Below are 16,261 nucleotides of genomic sequence, written 5' to 3'. Positions count from 1 at the left end.
CATGGCAGCCCTCTGAATGATTTATACATGTATGCCATTGCCATTCCAGAGTGATGCCAAGAAAATAAAATGTGTACAATGTACTACATACAGAAGGCCTCCAGCAGCTTTAGCATACAGAGTTTAGACAAGGTGGTTGATTCAGTCAAACACATATTATTCACATCATTATTGTTGAGTGAAAGTGAGTCAAGCATAAAATGCTGACAACCCTGAAACAGAGAGCAGCAAAAGTGATAAAGTCTGAGATTGTGAACAGTCACTTTGTTCAATCACATGGCTACAAGAGATAAAAACTAAAGCACAAACTGCTATCTGACAGACACAGGTGGAAACAAACAGCACTCACACACGCAAACACACAGTGTAACCCACACCTGTGCATCTCAACAATGGGAAAAACAATGCAACCTCTTCACCCCAGCCTCCTCTTCTTGCAGTAAATTGTAAAAACAAAGGGAGAGAAAGATAAAACAGAGCACACAACATCTCTTACCTCTGTGGCCCAGGCTTTAATCTAGAAGCTCTTTGAAGAGCTTGCAAAGGAGAAATCTAGCTGGTTGTTCTCTGATCTCAAAGTGGATTCTCCCTGTGAAGACTCGTTGAGTCTTAAAGCAACGCGCACACACTGCATCTGACTCACACGCCCAGACACACTGGAGGACACGTGGAAACTCCCTCCCGGCTTCGAAGCAGCAGCAAATCACAATCCTCCCAGGGTAACCCTGGGTAACGGAGCGCAGAGAGGAAAAGCCAGAGAGCAGGGAGGAAAAAGTGAAAAGTTCTCAACAGAAGAGCTCTCTCAGAAAGAGAGGCGAGGACTTTTTATAGCACTCATCCATTAGAGTCTCCACTGCGAAAAAGGCTCCACTACTCCACAGTGTTGTTTTTCCTATATCCTGCTTTTCCGTTGGCTAGGAGGAGGATGCAGGGCTTGTTACAGCCAAGGCGGTTTTCCATAGCTGTTTGAGGTGATTGGCTAAGACAAGCTGGCGTATAATGGCTGAAGCGCTGCCTGGGAGGCACTGGGGAGGGCGCAATGACTGGAGCTCTTGTCTGACCCTAAATACCACAATGACCCCAGAAGGAGGCCAGAGAGGCAGCCAGCTACTGGGGAGACAGACAGAGAGAGAGTGGGTGTGTATATGTGTGTGTTCATGAGTGTGAGCCAGGGAATAAGAAAAAAGTCCAGTGAGTGAAGACAGAGGCTTGGTGTGAAAAAGAGCAGGGCCAAAGAGGAAATTACACAGGAGGAAACAGAGCTAGCGACATAGCTAAGCTGTTTGAAAGTTTCTAGGGGCCGGAGGGGCCACATTTGCATCTCATTTTGAGGAGAAGTTAATTAAAGCAACAAGAAAATGAGTCAAAACTCCTCTGGAGTTAGAATTTCTGAAAAAAAGTGTTGTGACTAAGCCTTATCCCCGCAGAGACGGACACGAGACCGCCGTCAGTCTAAAAACACACGCACGCCTCCATTTGTCTATGGTTCACATAACTGTGGTCACACAGTCAAACTGGACCCATTCAGAAAGCCACACCAGAACATAACACAGCATCAGAAATGGACGGAGCGTGCCAGGCTGTTCCAAAAGCTGCTCCCGACTCTCTTGCAAGCCAGTTGTTTGTTTCAGAGCAACAGAGTGAACGCTATTAGTTTTCAGGGACGTGTCACAGCACTCACATGGAAAACATGAGAGCCTGTGTAACTACGGTGCTCAAATCAGGTTCTTCTTTAGAAATTCCTCTTGGTCTGAAAAGCCATTCAAAGTCATGTCCATGCCACGCTGTATGAGCAGCTGTGGACTACTCTGCTGCTCGACATAGAGACATCAGCTCCAGGGCACAATATCAGCAGCGTTCACTGGGGCTAAACAACATTGTTAACAACACAATAGTCCTGAGCTCCTCTCACAGCCCTTTGTCCTGCTACAGATGGATGCAGCTAAAAGGTTGGTCAAAAACACGCCCAGAGAGACTGAGAGGCATGAAAAAAAGTGAGGCGCTGAGAAAGGCAGGGAGAGGGCAGGGAGGGCCGTTGGGATGCATATTCATACAAAGCAGGTGCTGGCTTTAATTTCACCCAGCCAAATGGTCTGACCCCTCATTAAGATCAATTAAGGCCCCAGCAAGCTCTCCAGAGCCAAATGAAATCCCTCTATATCCAAAATCTGGGCAGCCGACTCACTCATGCAGCCTAATTTCCATTCACGTCTTCAACTGCTGAACTGATACGGAACCTGGAAGTGGAAGCTGAAGGTCACGCTGCACTACGTCATGATCATGACCTAATTCAGCAAAATCCTGATGTCACATTCGGCCTGCTTGTGCCTTACTCAGGAATATCAAAGTGCAGCACAGAAAACACAACACCCAACAGAATTTCACAGGGAGGAAACTGGAAGTGCTACTTTTGTGTGAGTGTGTGGTGACACAGGTTTGAAAGAGTTTATCAGCACAGCTTTGATTTGGGATAATGCTCTCAAACACCAGGAATCCCCACTGATACTGAGGCCTAGGTGGCCCCCGATGGCCTTGTTGTCACTCTGCTCAATAACAGCAGTGTGACAAAAATCCACATCCCTTACACAAATCCCCTCAGTTAAAGCAACATTATGTCATAAAACACCTTGTATAATGGCCGGCAGGAAAAAGTCAAGGTCTGAAGAAGTCACACTGGCTTCTGGAAACGTGTAAAGGGCAATTTCACTTTTTTTTTTTAAAGGAATAGATTAACAATGAAATAAACATTAATTGCAGCCCTATTGTGCAGTGAGCAATGAGAGGATGCGGAGCACAGACTCACAGTGTTTGACTTTTCATCATCATTTTTAGAAGAGAAACAGAGCAAAACTTTAAAGAGCAACTCTGCATGTATCCTGCAAACTGGCTCAAGCATCTCAGATGGATGCATTCCATTTACAATGTGTGTTAAATGGAGAGAGGAAGGCACCTTAACTTTCTATGTGAAATAGGATTTTTATGTATGATATATAAATTATGTCACACTTAATCTCAGACAGATTACTGGCAATAATTCACCTCTGACGAAAAACTCACATTGGTTGAGCGATGCTCATGGGACCAGGCTGACAAATGGGGTGGAGGGAAGATAGTCGGGGGGGGCAGAGGGAGAAATATGAGTATTCAGTCAGCATGCTAATATTTCCCGTCTCCCTCCTAAACAGCATGATGGAGCCACTCTCATGGCTGGAGGCCGTTTGTGGTTTGATGTCATTGATTATCCTGCTCACTGGGGACTGCAGTCTGCGGCAATTTGTGAACGAAACGTCCGTTGGGAAGAAATAAATTGATCTTAATTGCTCATTGGAGCAGAGATTAGTACACTGCCTTATCCAGAAAGAGCAATTTCACATATCTATGGTCTGGAAATACATTAGAAATTATAACTTGGAGGGCCGCAGTGATTCGGGGCGTAGACTGATGGAATTTACTTCAGCTGGGATGCTTTAAGTCGGGGTGAAAGGTCAAGTCTTTTGTTGAGTGTTTGGCTTCCAACCTCCATCCCACTCCCCCTCTCAATATATTCTTAAACTGAACATCTTTGCATATGAAAAAATAAAAGCCGATGTCATATAAACTCACCCACATTCATTTACAGAGGGTGTTTTTCAAAAAGTTTCACTCCTACATCTGAATTTGAAAAGATTGAAACTAAAAACTGAAGGAAATACAAATATAATAAATGTTTCTCTAGTGTACCATGACATTCAAATCATTTAAAGGTTATCACTTCCACCATTTATCCTCATCCCTCCTCTTCTGCCTCATCATCCATCTGCCCCATTCAGTGAAATCTCTATTTTCTGCCAGCCTCCCCTGCTGTCAGCTCAGTTCATTTTCTACAGATTGGAGCTCCTGTCAGCCCACAACAGAGAGTCCGACACCGACTTTAAATTAACCAAGATATGTCACCGCATGCAGGCTCTCTCTCTCTGTGTGTGTGTGTGTGTGTGTGTGTGTGTACTCAAGAGAGACAGCACGCCAGAGGGTTTGCTCTCTGCTGGCAGAGGCAGTGCTGAAATCAAAAATGGAGAATTGTGGTGTAAAGATGTTCTGATTCTTTGTTTAGAGGAGACACAGACTCTGAACATCCTCAAGGGGGGGGTGTCGGTGCTTCTTCTGTGCGTTTGTGTGTGTGCACTTTCGTGTGCATGTTCTGTGTGACAGAGGGAGGAACAGGTTAACAGCTCTCATAAGAAGATGGTGAGAGTGTGTGAGATCCAGCAAACAGCTGGCTGGGAGACTGCAGGTGCAAATCAGATTTCCATCAGCTCCTCTGCTAATTAAGCAGCTTAATGGACAGAGGAAGGTCATGTTGAGGGTTAAATCTGTGAAGGAAAAAGACACTCTCTCTCACTCTCTCACACTCTCACACACACACACACACACACACTCAAACAGCATGTACTTGACCTTCTTCCAGAGCTGCAGTATTTGGCATTCAGACTGACTGATATTCCCATAAATTAGCTAGATTGATTTTCCAATGCAATCAACATGCTCTCCAGCACACCTCAACATCTGTGCAGAACATCTCAGCCTGGTTGTTTAGTCAGTTTCATTCTGTTATCACATAAGCTTTGAGAACCCCTGGCTCTAAGCTGCAGAGTTGCAGAGAAAATACCTGGAGGTGATGGTCAAAGAGTGACAGGCAGTGCACATGAAACATGTGGAACCAGAGTCTTTGGAAGCCACGAGGTCAGATAAGAGACCCCGAGGCTGCTGGAAAAACAAACACACCCAGCCCTGCCCAGGAAGACGGGGCAAAACACGACAGCTTTCTTGTACAAAGGGGAAGGAGAGACACCTAATTATCTCTCTGCCGACGAGAGATAGGGAAAGAAAAGCACCTTTGAGGAGGAGAAAAGGGAAAAGAACAACATCAGTTGTTAACCTTCAGGAAGGTCGGTTTGAATCTCAGGCATCATCAGTAAAGGTTCACACTGACTTTCTATATTCTGCACATGAGTTCAGACTCCTGCATAATACATCTGCATTAAAATCGTTCGCAAACTGTATTACCTCCAGTGGAACTGACTGTGGCTGTCCTTTGTGCACTGCGGGATAATCTGTCACACACTACGTGGCGCGAGCTCCAGTGATTAATACAATCAGCCCGCGACTCACTCACTCATTACCATAGCAATAGCCACTGTAGTGTACTGTGGCAGCCATGTGAGACACACTCCAGCCTCCCTAAGGTGATCCATCAGAGATCATTGACCATTGCAGTACAATATCCATCACGCAGAGCCAGCTTCTAGAGGTCACACACAGTCTCCAGAGGTTACAGGGAAACAATGAGGCACTGAGGATTTGGGAGCAGGTAGAAGAGTGCATGTACAGTAATCAAAGTCACACACACACATCCAAAACCACAAACACACACATGCATGCAGCATCAATCACTGGACACAACAGGAGACAAAAACCTACGGAACAGAAATCGATTCATCGGTGATTTGAAAAGGACAAAGTGGATCTCTTAAAGTGCCCCAGGTGGAAACTTGCACGATAAAAGCTACGCCTTTGAATCAAAATGGCATGCGGCTGGTGAATACAGCTCTATCTGGGGCAGTAGGGCAAACAACCAAGTCTGGCTTCATCCCAACAGACACACACACACACACACACAAACCACACACACACCTGCTAAGCTGGCACATACTGGTGCAGGAAAAGGCCAAACAGCCTGCATCCAGATGCTCGTGGGTATATATGAGTGTATGAGCGTGTGTGTGTGTGTGTGTGTGTGTGTGTGTGTGTGTGTGTGTGCGTCTCTTAGGCCCATCCATCACTGCCACAGACATGCATTAATCCTTCTCTGCATTCTTGAGCAGCTCTGACGCCAGAGGGAGTTTGCCCTAGTGGCCTCCCCCACCCTGGGTGGAGAGCACAACCTGTGGCCCCAGAGCCGCTTCTTCCCTTTGCAAGAGTGAAACTTTATTCACAAATCTGTGTGAGCTGATGGATCACTAACGTGCGATTTCAGCTTGAGAAGCCAGAGGACAGGTTGACCCTAATGGATATGGTAATTCAAACGTTATCTCCCTTTGCCAAGGCGAGCATATGTTCATGGTAAACCCATGCTCCAACTGGCAGTGTCTCTCCTTTTTATGGCCTATTAAGACCCAAAGTGTAGATCACAGTCAGGCCAAACAGAACATGAATCACTGGGCTTACTGATCCAATTCATCAGCGTTATTCTCTTGATGGTGCAAGTTACAGGACCATCTGACTAATAACACAAGTAAGTGACCTGGAGAACAAACCAATGAAAATGATAGGTAGGTAAAAAAATACAAAATTAGGAATCGACTGGGTCACAGTAATTGCTGGCGCTAGCTCAGCACTTTCACTGATGTTTATACATCATGGTCATATGTACTAAAGCCGTAAACTGCGATAAAGTGACAGGCTAAAGCCAAGATGATGCTTAAAGTCTATTAGAGATGGTTAGACGAGTCTGGGCCTGTCTGGTTGGTTTACTCATCGTGGTCAAGGTTAAGATAGATAACAAAGGGGCTGAGCCATTAGAGGCCATTACCTGTGGCAATTACTGTCTGTATTAAAGCCTGTCTTTTTCCACATTAGCAGGACTGACAGATTGCTTCTGTTAAGTGCTCAGGATGGATGTTACCTGGTGAGAACCACCTTGCTGACTTCCAGCGTGGCAGCTCAGTCAATATGGTGCAAAAATGTTCCTTTCAGCATGAGATAAGTCAGCGCCAATCGACTCACTCTTCAAGTGGCAAACTTCTCTTAATGCGCCATCACTGATCTGATTTATTCTTCCTTGTTTCAAAATCCTGACACTTAAAGAAACGCCTCAAACAAGTGCATCTGAACTACAAACAAGCAGGATAATCCCTCTCTGCCAGAATGGAGGATTAAATTGTTGAAAGCAAATTTCAGGACTGCATTGCTTATTAGGGCTGACCTTTTTTTTGCAGCTGTGAATCCAGACCACATCAGAAATGCATTAGACAATGTAGGAATGCATTTTCTTTCTGTTTAAAATGAAAATGAACGTGATGATTCACCAGAGAAGCTTTAGTATTCTCGTCACGCTGTCGAGCCCCTGTGAGACCAGCATACATCCTTGTGTCTGGCTGAGCTGAGTGGAGCCGGGCGGCCGGCTGTAGATGGTAGGATAAAGCAGTGGAGTTGTCAGCATCAGGTTGTGGACCTACATCAGAGCCCTGTAAACACAGGACGACAGTCTGGACGGCCAAATAAACCATCCATCAGGTGAAATCAGCGCTGTTTAGATACGTCCTGCTGGACCCGGAGTCTGAACGTATGCATGTTTATGCACATGCAGCTTATAAATGCCCTTAATCACTCATGTAGCGTCTAATAAGGAAGTATCCGACTTGCAGTACAGCTTTAGCAAACATAGTTCTGAGCTCACAAGCAGGGAAAGCTTGTGTAAATCTTCTTTTAAAGTAACCATGCTCTGACGTAAAGCTTCTCACAGCTACCGGCTCTCTACAGATGAGGGAAAACAACTAACAGTCTCTGCTGAGCTGGACGTTGATCAAAGGTGGGTAAATTCCCAAAGCAATAAACAGGTTATGAAATAAAACCAGCTTAGTGCAATCTCACTTTTACAGCAAAGCAGAAACATTATTGCTTCCGTTATCATTAACCAAAACAATTTGTTTTATTGCAGCTTCAAGCCCAGCTGGCCACGATATACAGTATCTGTAACCATGCACTGTCCATAGCAGACTCACAGCACAGATAACAGGAGAGAAATCTGAGCTAGACTGTCTGCTCAGCATCCTGAGAGCACTGATGATGGGTGAGACAGCTGGTGAGGAGCCAGGCGCAAACACACACACACACACACACACGCAGAAATTATACTCATCACCAGAGCCACCAGTGCTGGGTGTCTGAGGTCACTGTGCATGCAGCAGAGTATCTGCAAGCGATATATGGGCAAGCTTCATGCAGACGAAGAATTACGCATACAGATGAGGCATCAATATTATTTGTATAGATCTAAGTGTAATCTGATTAGAGCTAATCCTTTTTATACTTCTCAGTCTTGACAGACTTTATTTCATTACAACAGCCAATAAACAGTCACACCTGGGTGCATAGAAACTACAAGTGACCACTAGCGTCAAGCTGTGATGAGCACTGGAGTGTGGCCCTTTTTTTAAGTGTGAGAAATAAGACCACACCGAACACGTGCTGCAGAGGAGAGCGCTCACACTCAGGGTTAACACCTGGCGGGAGTGCGTGTGACTTGTGTGTGTATGAACACAACTATGCAAGTCTTCTTGCCTCATTTCGGGTAGACACTTAGTCCGTGCATAACCCGTGACCTAGTTTCTGTCCCCAAAACTGTGTCATAGGTTAACATGTAATTCACTGGAGTATTTACAATGTTGTGTGAGCCCTGTTTGAAGAAAATTTGCATGTGAGCGTGCATGTTTACGTGTGTACGTTTGAGGTCTGTGCTTTTGTCTCCGAGTCCTTTTCATTTCAAGTAGAACCAGATTTGAACATCGTGTCAGGAATTCTATAAAGCTCAGTCTAAAGGAGCCCAAATGGCAGAGGCCAGATTAGATTTCACCGTTGAATTATCACAAGAAATTAGCTGGGAGCCGTTATCGACCTATAATCCAGAACAGGTGTTCGACAAAGCACTCAGGGCAGCAGTGTGCTTTAAGTGGGAAAGTTAAATAAACGCAACAACAAAGACTGACCTGTGCAAGTGGCAGGAAAACACCTAAACCAGTTTCCCGAGTCACACGGACGCGGAAGCATGTGAGATAATTCAATTGCTGCAGTGAAGTCACAGAGAAATCTTTGCAAAACAAACTCCTTTGTCCTGTTCTGCAAAGCCTTTCGCTCTAAGGAATGTGGTTCATAAAGACTGATAACGCACAAACAAGCCAACGCGGGCATCCTATTCTACCTCATCTAAGAGCATGGCACGACTAGGCTAAGCGCTAGCAGCTGTGCCACATGTGCACCTCTTTTATCGACATGATTAAATTAAGACCCCTGCCAAACTCATTATTATCCCATCCATACAGGGAGGCTCAAGAATGTCAATGAGGACCACGCTCATTATGCAGTCGTCATGCACAGTGCCCAGATAAAAACAAGGACTTTCACACAATTACGGACAATAAATCAACAGTATATTCCAGCAGACAGGCTTTCTTTGTGACTCTGGAAAAGTATAGACCAGTCCTTAATTTTTCATCCTGTAAAATAAATTCCTCAACCAATTGAATTACTGCTCACAAGCAGATGTGACAGCCCGGTGGAGTCCCATAGGAGAGGCTAGAGGAATCGACAGGCAGATGCTCCAACCGGCAGAGGTCACAGAAGGTCAAGCAGTTCCATTATGAGAGGACAAGGGTGGTATTTATTCACTGCCATCTCCTCCTAAGCAGGGGTGGGCTTAGAGAGAATGGAGATGGATACTTAACCCTGGAGGCAAAGGCTCACTACAAACCATCCACTGTTTGTTACTGGTGGAGATACAGCAACTGTTCCACATCCACAGATGAAGGTATGAAAAAAAAAAAAAAAAGACAGAAATTCATAGATTATGCAACTCCTCAATAATCAAGAGAAAGTCCTGCCACCCAGGCTGGATAATAAAAGAAAATAATAATTCACACTGCCAAGACTCATGCACTGCAGCCCACTTTAAACAGCAATAATGACCACAGAGGCATATAGTGGTTTAAACAATCTAACCTGATCTGACTTGTCTGCAGAGTCTGTGAGGCTGTTTTGTCTAAAGTTACATCAAAGTCGCTCTGATGTTCCCCTGCTCACAGCGTATAGAAGATGACTGCAAACATTTTTTATGCTATGTATGAATGTATCTTGGCCTTGGACTCCTGCGGCTAGCCAGAGTGTATTGCAGGACTTGCCAAAAATCCCAGTCATTATGTGTGATGATATAGATGCTGGTAAAAGGTCGGAAAGAATGAATGCAGTCTTCCAGCTTGTTAAAATACTTGTTGGCTGAGAAAAAAAAGCCTGTGGCACTGTATGATGGCATGATTAGCGAAAACAGCAGGCATGTCTGGGACCAACCATGAACGCTTAGACAATCCCTCTCTCTCACACACACACACACACACACACACACACACACACACACACACACACACACACACACACACACACACACACACACACACACACTCACACACTCACACTCATTGTTTCAGAGCCGCTCTCCGACTAATGGCATACTTTCTCTTGGGCCACACTTAAGGTCCAATTAAGTGTTGAGCAAGAAAAAACAAAAAGGTTTAAACATTAAGTTCTACTTCTTCATTCAAAATCTCATCAGCTAGAGGACACATGTACACACGAATCACCCGAGTGAAAGGAAAAAATACAGAGTGAAATGATACATGAGGCTAATAATACAGCATGACTGTGTAAGTACAGCTCAGCCAGCTCCTTTCACTGTCACAATCATCTTAATTCTCAGGAAACCCCGGTTCCTGGCGTTTCTCAACTTTGTTATTATTAGTTAAAGCTGGGGCCTGCCAGTATGAACCTATGCACTGTATAATATCGTTATTAGAGTAAAAAAAGGCAGCCACAAGTTTCCAGTGAGGCCGATTTCTCCACGCGAGCAGACCGCAGGGCTTGCCGCTGGAGACAAAACCGCCCGCTCGCACACACACAAAATTACTACTGAGGAGCAGGACGAGCGCCTAAAGAGACAAGAATGGTTTTCAAAATAGCTTCAAGAAAGTATCACAGTTATTAAAGTCGTTCTTTTACAGTAAGAGTCTCTGCCAGGCAGAAACAGACATGTGGACTGAGAGAATTGGCAATCACCAATGAAAAGTGTCATGCTGTATCTAAGCCTGAGCATAGACACCTGAGGACAAAAACAAGTGAAATTATGATTTCTAGTAGCTGTTTATATTGACACAGAATATGGACTGTAATACTAAAACACTGACACTGGAATGTATCCAGTGTGTGTCAGTGGGTTGAGTGACACAACATCCTCCTATTAGTCACCAGTCAGGGCGTGCTTCTTGGATCACTACACTTATAAAACTGAATAAATGATTTCAACCTCCAAATGGGAATTGATTTATAATGTATGACTTCACCGCTGTACGCATTCACTTTACACCAGATCCTGTAACACTGTAACATGCAAGGCGAATATCAATGAGCATTTAAAAGGGGGGTTGCTGGATGCAGAAAAATGCCACATCTCTGGAAGAGTCAGTTTCTTCTTTGATATGCTGGCAGAGGGATTCCTACCATGAGAGCAGATGAGTTCGAGATCAAACCTTTGACTGTGTGAAAGCCAACAGGCGGCTACTCCTTCAACATGGATGATCAGAGAGCTGCGCCGTGAAACACAGACTTCTTATTATTCAGCTAGAAAGAATGCAAGCAGAGGAGCTGCTATACAACATGTGCGCCACAGTGGCCCTGCATACTTCAGCAGGATATGCGCATCCCATGTAGTTGTGAGTCAGATGTTCCCATTTCACCATGGAGGGACAGTGTAAACTGTAGACATTGTGCTCTCACGCATCCCCCACATCCAGAGAGATCCATCTTGAAATGCCAACAATGGTCCAGTTGAGTGGGTCAAACCGAGAGAGGTTTCAGGGGTCGAGTGAGATGATCCATACTAGCTGCTGTCCTTGCCATAGCATTAGGTCTCATGACTAGGTCATAGGCAGGGGGCTGGGGTCATGGTGCAGCAACGCTCAAGAAGCCTAAGGCCAAGTCATGACCATCTGAAGGCTGCTTTAACTTTTGCTCAATTCAAAGCATCTTTTGAATACAGTCCTATTTTACATGCAAAAAACATTGATTGTTAGAGTAATATTCTAATATTAAAGTAATATTTTAAAGGAATAGTTCAACATTTTGAGAAATCCGCTTATTCGTTTTTGTGCCAAGACTGAGATGAGAAGATTGACACCACTCTGTTAGGTTAAATATGAAGCTGGAGCCAGGCAATTGTTAGCTTCGCATAAAGACAGCAAATAAACGCTTTTCCTAAAATATCTGAGAAGCTCTCTTGGACAGAGGAACCAAAACTAGATCAGTGGGAGTCTATAAACCAAGCAGTCGACTTTCTTGGCTCCAGCACCTTTAATAACATTAGGATCGAGCTGCAGACAATTTACGAGTCAGCTTCGTCAATGACAGTTGAATGTCAAATACCATTAATAGCCTCTGATACCTCCTGTACAAACAGCACACACGTGTCTGCTGTGTTGACAGCAGTCTGGTGAACTGGATGTCCTCCATCTCCTTTCTAATATCATACCAAAGGTTCAGATGTTCTCTCATTGTGTAGAGCTTCTGTGAGTGGCAAGTTTTTATCATCCTCTGACATGGCTTTGAACCCACGATGGCTAAACTGCTAAAACTTTTAAAAAGCAGCATTTATGAGAGTCCGGTGGCATCTGCCAGGACACCGTTTGGGGACAGAGATGTATTAATATTGCATGACTGTCTCAGGTTGCAACAAGCTGAGCAGTGACCTGTACTCTGCGTAATCTGCTTGACTTGGCAGCAACCCATGGAGGAACCTGCTGACGGTAATACCGACCTTCTTGACTTTGTATAAATGTAGTTCTCTTGTGTGTGTTTGTTGATGGTGAGGTCATTCGATAAGAGGGATTTGTTTTAGCTTGTATAGCAGCAAAAATATGGAACGGGGAAGCAACCATGTGCTACACAACTGCACCTGCATGAGCTGAGAAACTTCCTTCTTATCTGAAAGTATTTCTCCTCAGCTGGGTAGAAAGGTTTACGCAGTTCTTTGCACCTGCCTTTGCACCTGCACCCATCAACTTGTAAAAACCACCCAAGCTATGGACTTTGCAGCCAGGGTGGCATAAAGACCTTGCCAGGCAGCGCGAGCAAGTTGGGCCAGAGAGGGTGAACCCTTGGTTAAACAGCTCTTATGTAACAGCCAAGCCAAGATGATCTTGGCACTAGCAGAAAGCAGAAAGGAGAAAAGTGGAATTGGATGTTTCTTGAAGAAGAGGGAAACCCCAAGTCGACCATGAGTAATGGAGAAAGGCTAGTAAATCTTTGGGCATCCAGAGGGTACTGTAAAAATAAGCAAGCCCACACACGGGTTCTTCTACTGCGGCCTGGCTTGTGCACCACTTGACTTCCCTTACATTGGGGATGTGATATATATTTTACACCATTTTCCTGCCATTTCAGAGGCATTTACTGATTAAACTGATAAAGACTACTGTTTCTTTGCTCTTATCATAATAAGTTTTACAGTAAGTTCCTTCACTCACATATCCTTTTCCTTCTAACAGCCTGTCAGCCAAATAAGCCTTGACAATGATATCACCTCAGGAAACAGATTATTTGGATACATTTACCTCTTTGGAGAAAAGGATTTTCAAGAAAGGTTTAATTGAGCATGTTCACTGAGTGGATGCCAGGATTGCCAGTGACCTGAAGCAATCAGGACCCTGTCTCTGTTTACCCTGGCCGGACGCCAAATGACTGAACCAACATGACAAAAGCCTGGAGACTGAGAAGTGGAGAAAAGTGCTTATCTTGCTTGGAGATCAAACCACCGACTGTTAAAGCAGCGAGAGGGCTGGACAAGGAGAGGAGTGCTAATGAGCCTGAAAATGTTCTTCAACATAACACGAATACAACGGCTGCCAAAGACCCTCCAAAGCACCTCACGTCTGTCACAAACCTCAGGAAGGCAGATAAGGTCATGTCATGCCCCACGCAATTCAGTGGAATGAGTTACTAAGCAAGCAAAAGAAGGGAAATAACATCAATATCTCGGGAGACTGAAGAGTTATTGCTAAATTTGTGTTGCGATGGCTGATATATGGCTGCTAAAGATAAGACTGTGATGAATGGATCCAACTATATGTAATGGACTATTACATATAGTTGGATCCATGTGTGGTCACTGATGGATTTGTGGACATCGCAACACTCTTTCCCATCTGCTCTTTCTAACTTTGCAGAACTAAGATTTATCATTTATTCTTAAGAACATATTGTGACGGGACAGTAATCAGGCTATGGTGATGGAGGGATTTGTTATCTAATTTACTATAAAAAGCAAATCCGTCTTATGATGCAGATCAGAGAGATGAACACTGCTTTGATTATTTAATTTTGATTTGATTATTTTATTTTGATCATTTAGCTTGATGTGCTGTACAAAAAAAATTATGAAGAGGCTGGGCTTCCTAGCTTTCATCAAAAACAAAAGGACAGTCAATGTCCACCCACTGATGAGCAGGTGGGATGTGTTGGAGTAAATGTGTACACAGAATTTGCTCCATCCATCATGGAGGACAATGTGAGACACATGGCACCAACTGAACATCCCAGCACCGAGCACTTAGGCCTGTAGCACCAGCTGTGTTTGCCTTCCCAATAGGACAAGGATAGTAAGTGAGACCTTATGGCTACTGGACCGAGGTAAGGCAGATCAATCACAATTTCTATTGTTATAAGGATTGACTGTTAAGCAGGCTTTGAGCCAACGGGGGGCGGGGTGCAGAAAAGGGTTTTTCCATACAAACATGGCTGTTGATTCCCCGAAGAACGCGACAACACGTGTTGTCGTTTGAAGCAGTTATCAGAAGCAAAATATATCAGTCTTTGTTGCGCACAGAGACGATGCAACTTGACTGTTTCCAGCTTGAATTCATAATCAAAGGCTCGAAGAGGATTCTACACACAGCATCAATGTGCTGAAAGAATTCGCTTTGAGGATACAAAATCACAGGCACTACTGGGTTCTCCAAAGCAGGCGTATTGTCAAGATACCAAGTCCCATATGTGGGGTATCTGTACGCCAGCAAATAGCTTCTACACCCAGTACTCCTTGTCCTCCCAGTCTCATTGTTCATACATTTTGATAATCAAACTACTCCTTGCGCAGCCACAGCTTTTAAATCACTTGGTCAGGTTCAAAGTGCTGAAACAGCACCTTCTCCAGACTGAAATATTGTGTGTCGTCTGGTATGCTTATGGGAATTACATGCACTGCTACTCAACTGCTACCATGGGGGCTGTTTGCCTCATGTACACCAATCGCCACATGATTTATATGACCATCAATAAAATAATGGTAATGGCATGTCTTACAGTTATTTCTTGGGGGTCAATGAAAGTCTGAATCACAAGTGAAGTCGTCTGGCACTGTCTAAGAGCTACCTCATTCCCTTGTTCACCTACAGCCCAATCATCTGCTAGGTAACTCTTAATCGGATGCTTTGTATGACACACTGTAAAAGCTCCCGCCACCATTTAATCTTCATTTTTTTGCGAACCTCACAGGCTATTTTCTCTAGCAGGTGACCCAGAGGGAGCGCAATTCAATTTAGAGCTACACATTAATCTTCTCAGAGGCTGGGGAGTTGTGGCTGATACGAAGAGTGCGAATGGGTGCGCAGGTTCAGCTGGATGGCACCACGTCACCCTGCTGAGCTGGACAGAAGGTTCCTGTTTGTGCAGCAGAGGAGGAGATCTTGTGTTGGAGCAGATACACACAGTGCAGCTGACTGAACAAATCCTTCAAAGTAGATGGCTGAGTGTTTGCGCGTCTGCCAGCCCAGTGGCCACAGCAAAACAAGTTAAATTCAGAATCACTGAATTATGCAGCACACAAGGTACAAAGCATCTCTTTTGGCTGATTTTTAGTCACATGGCTGAGGGTTATTATTTTTGTCCAGTGTGCTGCTACAAGACAGGACGGGGAGTGTCAGCGTTGTGTTGGTGATAGCTCTCTGACCTGTAGTTGTGTGCACCAGGAAGGTGTCAGAGCCAGTCACGTGTCTCTCGGTGAGTGTGGCAGCAAATGAAAAATCTTGGCCAAGATGCTGTCAACACCAGCTTTTAGTCCACCTGCTTTTTATAGCAGCCACTCCAGACGCTGCTGTCCGCACACTACCAGCAAACGCTTTGAAACCCAAATATAATCTCAACCACAGCAGTAAGAAATAGAAACATACAAGCCACTATTATGCTGGCCTGACAGGGCTATTTAAACGAGAATAAAGGCCTCGAAAGGGCATTTCATTGTAATCAAGAGTCAGAGTGAATATGTGGTGAAATGGAAAAAAGTAAAGCTTTTTGTTAATTTTAGTTTGATCCATTTCAAATCCCTTTGTCTAGAAGATGCAGGAGTCATGTGGAGCCCCTGTGGTTTCCCCCCTGCAGCGCCTCTCCACCTAGAGACAGTAGAAAGCCT

The 16,261-nt window shown here is 44.5% G+C and overlaps 1 protein-coding gene across 5 annotated transcripts in view; it reads right to left on the bottom strand.

Moving 5' to 3' along the window:
• The window catches only part of LOC139633097 (rho guanine nucleotide exchange factor TIAM2-like), a 90,407-nt gene that overhangs the window by 50,842 nt on the left and 23,304 nt on the right, over positions 1 to 16,261 (bottom strand). The window contains exon 1 of one of the 5 annotated variants that reach the window (XM_071498512.1): positions 497 to 841. The exons of the other annotated variants lie outside the window; for them this stretch is intronic. The gene's annotated coding sequence lies outside the window, so the exon portion shown is untranslated. Of the gene's footprint in view, positions 1 to 496; positions 842 to 16,261 lie in introns of those variants that run through there. 5 annotated transcript variants of the gene reach the window in all.

The sequence above is a fragment of the Trachinotus anak genome, unplaced genomic scaffold, assembly GCF_046630095.1.
Source record: "Trachinotus anak isolate AG129_WGS33_773 ecotype Australia unplaced genomic scaffold, CSIRO_AGI_Tana_v1 ptg000015l, whole genome shotgun sequence".
NCBI lineage: Eukaryota > Metazoa > Chordata > Actinopteri > Carangiformes > Carangidae > Trachinotus > Trachinotus anak.
This window is presented reverse-complemented; position numbering and strand designations above follow the sequence as displayed.